Source organism: Triticum dicoccoides, chromosome 7A, assembly GCF_002162155.2.
Source record: "Triticum dicoccoides isolate Atlit2015 ecotype Zavitan chromosome 7A, WEW_v2.0, whole genome shotgun sequence".
In the NCBI taxonomy this organism is placed as follows: Eukaryota; Viridiplantae; Streptophyta; class Magnoliopsida; order Poales; family Poaceae; genus Triticum; species Triticum dicoccoides.
Genome location: NC_041392.1, coordinates 78,415,684 through 78,426,891, shown reverse-complemented (window position 1 = coordinate 78,426,891; position 11,208 = coordinate 78,415,684).

Below are 11,208 nucleotides of genomic sequence, written 5' to 3'. Positions count from 1 at the left end.
AAAAATAGGCCTGAGGCAAGTTGGTCCCCAGCCGCCGGCCCCAGGGCCGCCCCAGGCATGATTAAATAATAAAAAGGTATAGCAAATTTCGGCACAGTTCGGCGAAGTTCGGCTAAACACGACAAATTTCGGCCAATTTGGGCATATATTTGGACAAAGTTCGCCGATTTTCACTGCATAGCAAATATATAAACTAATCTAAAAGAAACTTGCTGAACACCGAGTAGTCGCCGTCGTCGCCGCCATACTCGTCGTCGGCCTTCTCCTCCTTGACACGGGCGCCCCTGCTGAACCCGGCGTTGCCATGGCGGACTGGTGGCGCCGGTGGCGCGTCGTCGTCGTCGCTGTCGTCGATTACAACGACTCCTCGTTCGTCGCGGCCCTGGCGGCGCTCCGCGAAGCGTTCCAGGGCGGCGCACTGGCGCTCCATCGCCATCTTGAGAGAGTCTTGGCATGCCCATTCAAGGACTGCGTCGTCGTCGCGCTCGACCTCGCTGTTAGACAAAGACCGAAGAAGCACTGAAGACAAAGTGTCAAGATTAGGGAGAGAATGTTAGAAATAATCTTGAGTTTTGTAAACACGTTGGAGTCTAGTTATGTTAGGATTCTTATCATCGTGAGCTGTTAGGTTTAGTAGTAAGTCTAATAGGGTGATCAGCGTGGCCGTGTAATTAGATTAGGAGAGTCCGGTTAGGACTTGGTTCATGTGCGTGTCCTTGTAGTATTTCTGTACGAGAGTCAAAGAGTCAGTGTAGAATTTGGTGTAGTTTAGTCGGTGGCGCTTATGCATATATATATGCATTAGGGCCACGCAAGATTGTAACGTGGAGAAAACAGAAAATAAAAAGAGGAGAAACAAAGGGCACGACAAGAGCCCTTGGCTATAAAAGTTTTTTGTGCGCTTGTTCGTCATACTGTGATGTGGGCGGAATTCCAACAATTGGTATCAGAGCAAGGTTGATTTGAAGCTGCGCTTGTCCCGGGGTTGCGACCCGACTAGCGCCTCAGGGCGGGCGATATGGTCGCTGGGTTGTGCAGCAACGAAAGAGGGCGATATTCTCTCTAAGTGCTGCAGTGAGGAGGAGGATTATGCGATCGTCGTTCGATGGAGCAACAAGGAGGGAGACGACGGGCTGTCGTCGGCAAGGTGGCAGGTGGAGATTGTTGACGGGAGCGGTGGTGCGGTGATGCGGTGCCGGAAAGTCGTCAAGATCGTCATTCGGGAGTTGGAGTCAAGGAGTTGTGCGGGTTAGCACGGTCGGTCGGTCGGTCGGTCAGTTGGTCGTCGTCGTGTCAGTCGTCGTCATGTCCAAGTGCTCGTCTATGTGAGGAGGCGTTGAAGATGAAGTGCATCTAGATCGTCTATGTGTCTCGACGAGAGGAGCAAGTTCAACTATGTGCGGGCGGTAAACCAGTGAAGGTGAGTCTCTTCAATGAGGCCATGTCCCTACATGAGGCTGGAGTGGGAGGTGTAGTCCACAGAGTGGTGTGCTCCACGAGGAGTCGGCATGTATCTCGCTAGGGTAGATGGTCAAGTTCACCGGGTGGGGTTTTCCACAGGTTACTGGCGAGGCTGGGTAGTCCAAGACATATTTGAGATGGTCCGTAAATTCACCAAGTCAAAATTGAAGGGGAGATTGTTGCAAGCAACCAAGCCAATAATTTGACTTATCGTGATGCGAGCGGATAAGTCGACAAAGGGTGAATCATCAACAAGCCAAGACCGGAGAAGCACTGAAGACAAAGTGTCAAGATTAGGGAGAAAATGTTAGAAATAATCTTGAGTTTTGTAAACACGTTGGAGTCTAGTTCTGTTAGGATTCTTGTCATCGTGTGCTGTTAGGTTTAGTAGTAAGTCTAATAGGGTGATCAGCGTGGCCGTGTAATTAGATTAGGAGAGTCCGGTTAGGACTTGGTTCATGTGCGTGTCCTTGTAGTATTTCTGTACGAGAGTCAAAGAGTCCGTGTAGAATTTGGTGTAGTTGGGTCGGTGGCGCTTATGCATATATATATATATATGCATTAGGGCTACGCAAGATTGTAACGTGGAGAAAACAGAAAATAAAAAGAGGAGAAACAAAGGGCACGACAAGAGTCCTTGGCTATAAAAGTTTTTTGTGCGCATGTTTGTCGTACTGTGATGTGATCGATCATGTGGGCGGAATTCCAACAATTGGTATTAGAGCAAGGTTGATTTGAAGCTGCGCTTGCCTCGGGGTTGCGACCCGACTAGCGCCTCAGGGCGGGCGATATGGTCGTTGGGTTGTGCAGCGACGAGGAAGAGCGGGCGATATTCTCTCTAAGTGCTGCAGTGACGAGGAGGATTATGCGATCGTCGTTCAATGGAGCAACAAGGAGGGAGACGACGGGCTGTCGTCGGCAAGGTGGAAGATGGAGATTGTTGACGGGAGCAGTGGTGCGGTGATGCGGTGCCGGAAAGTCGTCAAGATCGTCATTCGGGAGTTGGAGTCAAGGAGTTGTATGGGTTAGCACGGTCGGTCGGTCAGTTGGTCGTCGTCGTGTCAGTCGTCGTCATGTCCAAGTGCTCGTCTATGTGATGAGGCGTTGAAGATGAAGCACATCTAGATCGTCTATGTGTCTCAACGAGAAGAGCAAGTTCAACTATGTAGGGGTGGTAAACCAGTGAAGGTGAGTCTCTTCAATGAGGCCATGTCCCTACATGAGGCTGGAGTGGGAGGTGTAGTCCACAGAGTGGTGTGATCCACGAGGAGTCGGCATGTATCTCGCTAGGGTAGATGTTCAAGTTCACCGGGTGGGGTTTTCCATAGATTACTAACGAGGCTGGGTAGTCCAAGACATATTTGAGATGGTGCGTAAATTCGCCAAGTCAAAATTGAAGGGGAGATTGTTGCAAGCAACCAAGTCAATAATTTGATTGTCGTGGTGCGACCGGATGAGTCGCCAAAGGGTGAATCATCAACAAGCCAAGACCGGAGAAGCACTGAAGACAAAGTGTCAAGATTAGAGAGAAAATGTTAGAAATAATCTTGAGTTTTGTAAACACGTCGGAGTCTAGTTCTGTTAGGATTCTTGTCATCGTGTGCTGTTAGGTTTAGTAGTAAGTCTAATAGGGTGATCAGCGTGGCAGTGTAATTAGATTAGGAGAGTCCGGTTAGGACTTGGTTCATGTGCGTGTCCTAGTAGTATTTCTGTACGAGACTCAAAGAGTCCGTGTAGAATTTGGTGTAGTTGGGTCAGTGGCGCTTATGCATATATATATGCATTAGGGCTACGCAAGATTGTAACATGGAGAAAATAGAAAATAAAAAGAGGAGAAACAAAGGGCACAACAAGAGTCCTTGGCTATAAAAGTTTTTTGTGCGCATGTTCGTCGTACTGTGATGTGATCGATCGTGTGGGCGAAATTCCAACAATTGGTATCAGAGCAAGGTTGATTTGAAGCTGCGCTTGCCCCAGGGTTGCGACCCGACTAGCGCCTCAGGGCGGGCGATATGGTCGCTGGGTTGTGCAGCGACGAGGAAGAGCGGGCGATATTCTCTCTAAGTGCTGCAGCAACGAGGAGGATTATGCGATCGTCATTCGATGGAGCAACAAGGAGGGAGACGACGGGCTGTCGTCGGCAAGGTGGCAGATGGAGATTGTTGACGGGAACAGTGGTGCGGTGATGCGGTACCGGAAAGTCGTCAAGATCGTCATTCGGGAGTTGGAGTCAAGAAGTTGTGCGGGTTAGCACGGTCGGTCGGTCAGTTGGTCGTGTCAGTCGTCGTCATGTCCAAGTGCTCGTCTATGTGAGGAGGCGTTGAAGATGAAGCGCATCTAGATCGTCTATGGGTCTCAACGAGAAGAGCAAGTTCAACTATGTGGGGGCGGTAAACCAGTGAAGGTGAGTCTCTTCAATGAGGCCATGTCCCTACATGAGGCTGGAGTGGGAGGTGTAGTTCACAGAGTGGGGTGATCCACGAGGAGTCGGCATGTATCTCGCTAGGGTAGATTGTCAAGTTCACCGGGTGGGGTTTTCCACAGATTACTGACGAGGCTGGGTAGTTCAAGACATATTTGAGATGGTCCGTAAATTCGCCAAGTCAAAATTAAAGGGGAGATTGTTGCAAGCAACCAAGTCAATAATTTGATTGTCGTGGTGCAACCGGATGAGTCGACAAAGGGTGAATCATCAACAAGCCAAGACCGGAGAAGCACTGAAGACAAAGTGTCAAGATTAGGGAGAAAATGTTAGAAATAATCTTGAGTTTTGTAAACACGTTGGAGTCTAGTTCTGTTAGGATTCTTGTCATCGTGTGCTGTTAGGTTTAGTAGTAAGTCTAATAGGGTGATCAGCGTGGCAGTGTAATTAGATTAGGAGAGTCCGGTTAGGACTTGGTTCATGTGCGTGTCCTAGTAGTATTTCTGTACGAGAGTCAAAGAGTCCGTGTAGAATTTGGTGTAGTTGGGTCGGTGGCGCTTATGCATATATATGCATTAGGGCTACGCAAGATTGTAACGTGGAGAAAACAGAAAATAAAAAGAGGAGAAACAAAGGGCATGACAAGAGCCCTTGGCTATAAACGTTTTTTGTGCGCGTGTTCGTCGTACTGTGATGTGATCGATCTCGTGGGCGGAATTCCAACACTCGTCGTGCTCCGTCTTCACGGCGGCGAGCCCCGGCTCTGCCTTCATCGGCGCGAGCCCCGGCCCCGTGTTTGGCTTGACGAAGCGCAGAGGAGGAGCCGGCGAGGAGGCGCACCGGCCGCCCTCGTTGATGACTATGCCGGCGTTGTGAGTGCGCCGGCAGAGCGGCGACTCTGTCGCGGGTTCGGCCTTGACGCCGAGCAGCGCCGGAGAAGGGCGAGGAAGAACGCGAGGAGGAGGAAGAAGAGGAGGAGCCGAACCTCCTTGGCGCTCATGGCCGGTCGTGTCGGTGCTGCGTCTGGGCGGCCGCCCTCGCCGGGGGGTACGCCAACAGCGGGTCGTTGCCGCCCTCGAGGTGCGTCAGCAGACCCTCGAGTGTGCGGCCGGGAACGCCCCACCACAGGTGGCGCCCCTCGCTATTCTTTAGGCCGCCGACCACCGTCGTGCCGTTGGTGGACGCCAGCCGCTGCTGCTGACGGCGCTCGAAGTACGCCACCCACGCCGCATGGTTGTCGGCGGCGTACTGGGGGAGGGAGAGTTGGGCGTCGGTAAGGGAGGCGCGCACGACGTTGACCTCCTCGGCGAAGTACCCGGGTTTGGCCATGGCGTCGGGCAGCGGGGGAATGGGCACTCCCCCGTTGCTGAGCTTGCAGCCCGTCGGCCCGGCGCGCATGTCCGGCGGTGCCGGGATGTTTGCCTGGAACAGGAGCCAAGCCTCCTGTTCGCGGAGCGAGCGGCGGCCGAAGTCGTTGGCCGCTACCTCATTTTCGGGGAAACGCTCGGCCATCGGGAGGGGAGGTAGAGCGAGGGCTCGACGGCGGCGCTCGGAAGAGGGGGGCTCGGCGGCGGCTCTTGGAAGAGGCAGAGCTTGGCGGCTAGGGCGGCTAGGGCTAGGGATGGTGTGGCCAGAGGCGAGGGAAGCCGCCGGCTTTATATAGCCGCGCCGCTCCCGTGTGTACGCGTGCGAGGGAAGGGAGGCGTCGGCGCCGTCCCATGACGCGCCGCCCGTGAGGAATCAATGGTAAAGCTGACCGGTGGCAGCCTTGCCATTGATTCCCCGCGGGAAACCAAGGCGTGGGGGGAAGACGACGTGCGGTGTCGCTGACGCGGCGGGCCCGCAGCTCTTTCGTGTCAAAACTGCTCGCCCCGACGTCCCGAGCGCCCCCAGCGCGCCGGGTTCGGCCTGGATCCGCCGGCGCTAATTTCGGCTCAGGCCGGCGAAAATCGGGCTCCTGATGGCGCGACTGGGCCGATTGTTTTTGCGCCGGCATGAAAAAATCGTTTGAGGAAGCCTTTCTGAGGGCGCGGCTGCAGATGCTCTAAGCATCAAACTATAGTTTTCCTTCTCTCAATGTTGCCTAGATTGCGCAAACTCCCCTATCACCCTTCTCTCAAGCTAGTCTCCCTTTGTTTTCTTGCATTGATTTTGCTCAAGGCTGGTGTGAAGGGGATGTGCTAAAACCGGTGACTCGTGAAGACTCATGAAATAGGGAGAGAGCACACTTCATTGGTGGTCGTATTTATAATTTTATATGGAGGATCAATGACGCACGATGTGGTTGCCTGAGACATTTATACAAGCACGAGAAATTTCTGCACACGATATCTTCATAAATATGCATGTATCAAAGCTTGATCTGTCCGGGATGAAACTGGTTACAAATTACAGGGCACACTAGGTCATGAGGAGAGTTATTGCCTCCAAGATGAGGCAGCAACCACACTTTGTTGGTATTGTATCAGCTGTATTCTATGTTGGTTGAATATAAATATTTCTATTTTCAAATATTCCTTTCTTTTCTCTGGAAAGCTGAGTGTGGTCGAAGCTGTGTGTCATAGCTGATCCACGGATTACAACAATGGTCATAAAGTCGAGTGCCGGGGCAGCGTACTCGGCTTACAGCAACGGTTGTCAACCTATCTGTTATTAAGTGCACCGATGGCGGCCATGTGGCAGAAACTTTGCCATTAGGTGACTATAAGCTGGGTACCTTTTTTTAAATATGACGAGTATTTGGGGTATGCCCAGATCATTTCAGTGGTATACTCGGGGCCTTGTGTGAGATCTCATGTTACGTAAGATCAATGAAATCATTTTTTTTTGAAAAACATCTACATGTTCAAACATTCTAAAAAAATTTGTAGACACACTTAAGAAGTTTCAGCTGTTAATTCGACCAACATTAATAGAAACAAAAAAGATAAAATTGGATGTGAATAGTCTCAAAGAACTATTCACCCAAAGTCGTCACATTCAAATTTGTCTTTTTTGAATCTCCAAATGTACATCGATGTTTTAGCTGATTTTTTCAGAGTTGTAGACATACCCCACAAGAATATTATCAAAAGCGTCGCCGACGGATATCTTTGTTCCTAGGTCACTAAGTGCGAACTCATTACCGAGCCGACCCAGATCGATCGACCGCATGAGGAACTATGAAACAAGATGAAACCAACGCATAAATTTTCTTTTAATCTCTAGATCTACCAACAAAGGCAACTTTGGGTCAGTGTCGAGCACTCCAACGCTTTACATTTTCTGGAATTTACACTATTGTGGGACAGTCCAATAATTATTTCACAAATTCCTAAATAAATCTTAGAGGCCCACTTAACCCATTTGTGCAAGACAAGGGATACAACTAAAGTTTAGTTCCATACTGCTAGTTCAGTGGGAGTTGGACCTCCTTATAAAGGAGGTTCTTTCCCCACTTGTATGAACATGAGAACAAGAGGAACATCCATGCGCGCTCCTCCTCCGCCGCCCGCCTCGCCTCGCCACGCCACGCCTCATCACGACGCGACGCACCGCGGGAATGAGCCGAGCCGATGTCTCGGCTCGCCTCCTCGGCTGAAGTTTGTTCGCTTCGTCTCCCTCTGTTACTTCACCTCCCGTCGCATCCTGTTTGGCTCCTTCTCGTGTGCCTATATAAGAGAGGTCGCTCCTCTCCAGAGAGACACACTCGAAGATCCTTTTCCTCACGCCACAAAGTTCCTGAGCACTGCGCTGCTGCTACGATCTTTCCCATCCCGGCTTGCGGCGTGCACCGCAGGTCGGGACAGTAGGCCTCCGAAACCGCATCTTTTGAGTCCTATACAGGAGAAGAGTGATAAGGTTTTTGGGGAGCGCTTCGCACGACTATTGACTTCTTCATCACGGACGCCCCGGACTCCAACGATGACTTGTTCCCCAACGCTGACGACATGGCTGGCGAGGACACCGATCCCAAGTCCAGCGCTTTTGTTGCTGTTGTCCCGTATGTGTTCTTCCCCTTTCTGTTAAAGGTCCCGCTGCAGTTCCTTATTCTAGTGTCTGCCCTAGATATGTTAGGCTCCATTTCATATATGCAACTTGCTATACTGTCTGCTCTAGATATGTTTAGTTACAGTTCATATATGAAGATGATGTTTATCTTCTCTTTGTCAAATTGCATGACTTGTTTTATCATTGCTATATAATCGTGCTTTATCTCGTATTTCTGCTAATAAAATTATTTGGTAAATTGCTCATATATCCAACAATCCAAAAACCTTATTATAGGTAATTTACCCCGAGTGGTTTTGCTGCTTCCATGAAACCTCCTATGTGTGAGGTTATCCACTATAAGAGGTGGCGTGTGAGAGCAGTCTTATGGTTTCAAACCATGAGTTGCTATGACGCCACTCTTGGCAAACCTGAAGGAGAGCTTGATGCTCAACAGGCACAAGCTTTTCGGAAAATGGATACTCTGTTTAAGGCTGCTCTCTTGAGTGTTCTTGGTGAGAACATAGTTGATGCTTATGCGTCAATTGATAATGGAAAAGATATGAGGGATGCACTCGACGCCAAGTTTAGGGTCTGGGATGCTGACACTGAGCTGTACATCATGGAGCAATTCTATGATTACAGGATGACTGAAGAGCGCTCCGTGGTTGAGCAAGCTCATGAGATATAGTCATTTGCTAGAGAACTTGATCACTTCAATTGTATGCTACCGGACAAGTTTGTTGCCGGAGGCATCATCACTAAGCTTCCTCCTTCATAGAGGAACTTTGCTACCTTACTGAAGCATAAGAGGCAGTAGTTTTCCGTTCCGGATCTCATTGGTACTCTTGATGTGGAAGAAAAGGCGAGTGCAAAGGACACACGTGCTTGAGGTATTGAGGGAGGATCTAGTGCGAATCTGGTATAGAAGAAGAACTTCCAGCCCAACAAGTTCAAGAACAAGGGCAAGTTTGATGGTAAATGAAAGTTTGATGGGAAGAACAAGGCTGTGCAACACATGAACTTCAAGAAGAAGAATGACAAGAAGAAAGGTGTTTGTCATGTGTGTGGGGATCCTGATCATTGGGCTCCTAGTTGCCCTAATCCCTATGACAAGCGTCATCCTAGGAAAGGCGGCAAGACCGCTAATGTTGTCACTGGAGACACTGACATGAAGGATGTTGGGTATGGTATATTTCCCACTATTCTTTTAGTACGTCATTCTCGTGATTGGTTGATTGATATATATGGGTGCTAATGTGCATGTATGCAGTGATATTCCCATGTTTTCGTCTTATCAGACCGCATGGACTTCAACCGTGCTGATGGGCAACTGTTCAAGTGCTTCTGTTCATGGTGTTGGCATGGCCGATCTGAAGTTTACTTCAGGGAAGATCGTGCGGCTGAAGAACGTGCACTATGTCCCCTCCGTCAAAAAAATCTTGTTAGCGGATCTCTTCCGTGTAGAGATGGCTACAAGCTTGTCTTTGAGTCGAATACATTTGTAATATGGAACCTTTGTGTCAAGTGTGTGTGCAAGCTAAGCAACCTTGTATGGAACCTTTGTTGGTAAAGGCTATGAGCCATGAGGCCTGTTTCGTTTATCCTTATCAGACTTTTGCAATGAAGTTGTTAATCATATTTGCAACAATAGTGAGTCAAATGTGTGGCATTCACATCTTTGTCATGTTAACTTTGGTTGCATGTCGCGACTAGCGAAGTTGAACTTAATCCCTAGTTTCACCACTGTCTAGGGATCCAAGTGTCAAGTGTGTGTGCAAGCTAAGAAACCTCGTAAGTCTCATGTGACTGCGGAAACGAGAAATCTTGCACCACTAGAACTCATACATTCAGATCTATGTGAAAAATGAATGGTGTTTTGACAAAAGGTGGAAAGAAATATTTCATGACGTTAATTAACGACTCCACTAGATACTGCCGTGTGTATCTTCTGAAATCTAAGGATGAGGCTTTGAACTTTTTCAAGATCTATAAAGCTGAAGTGGAAAACCAACTTGATCGGAAAATCAAGAGTCTTAGGTCCGACCGTGGTGGAGAGTATTTTTCCAATTTGATGCTTTTTGTCCGGAACATGGTATAATCCATGAGAGGACGCCTCCCGATTCACCTCAGTCAAATGGGTGGCCGAAAGAAAGAACCATACTCTAACAGATTTGGTTAACGCCATGTTAGACACATCGGCTCTCTCCAAGCATGGTGGGGGAGGCGATATAGACTGCATGTCATGTCCTAAACTGAGTTCCCACAAAGGATAAAGAGATATCTCCATTCGAGGAATGGGAGAAGAAAATATTAAAACTCTCTTATCTACGAACCTGGGGTTGTTTGGCGAAAGTCAATGTGCCAATTCCAAAGAAGCGCAAGCTTGGACCAAAAACCGTGGATTGTGTTTTCCTGGGGTATGTTTTTCATAGCATTGGTTATATATTCTTGGTTGTAAAATCTGAGGTACCTGACATGCATGTCGGTATGATCATGGAGTCGAATGATGCGACTTTCTTTGAAGATATCTTTCCAATGAAGGATATGGCTACCTCATCTAATCGGGAGGTGCCTAGTTCATCGAATCAGGAACCAGTTAAAATAACCGAACCTGCCATTTCGATGGAACAATTTGAAAATCCTGTGGAGGAGAACAATAAAGTCCCTACTAGGAGCAAGAGACAGAGGACTACAAAGTCCTTTGGTGATGATTTTCTTGTGTATCTCATAGATGATACTCCCAGTTCTATTTCAGAGGCCTATGCATCTGAAGATGCTGACTACTGGAAGGAAGCGGTTCGTAGCGAGATGGATTCCAGCTTGGCGAATGAAACTTGGGAGATAATTGATCGTCCTTATGGGTGCCAACCTATAGGATGCAAATGAGTATTTAAGAAGAAGCTTAGGCCTGATGGTACTATTGAAAAGTACAAGGCTCAGCTCGTGGCTAAGGGTTATACCCAAAAGGAACGTGAAGACTTCTTTGATACCTACTCACATGTGGCTCGACTGACCACTATTTGAGTTCTACTTTCACTAGCTGCCTCACATGGTCTTCTGATACGTCTCCAACGTATCTATAATTTTTGATTGCTCCATGCTATATTATCTACTGTTTTGGACATTATTGGGCTTTATTATCCACTTTTATATTATTTTTGGGACTAACCTATTAACCGGAGGCCCAGCCCACAATTTTTTTTTGCCTATTTTAGGGTTTCGAAGAAAAGGAATATAAATGGAGTCCAAACGGAATGAAACCTTCGGGAACATGATTTTCTCACCGAACATGATCTAGGAGACTTGGACCCTATGTCAAGCAACCAACAGGGAGGCCACGAGGTAGGGGGCGC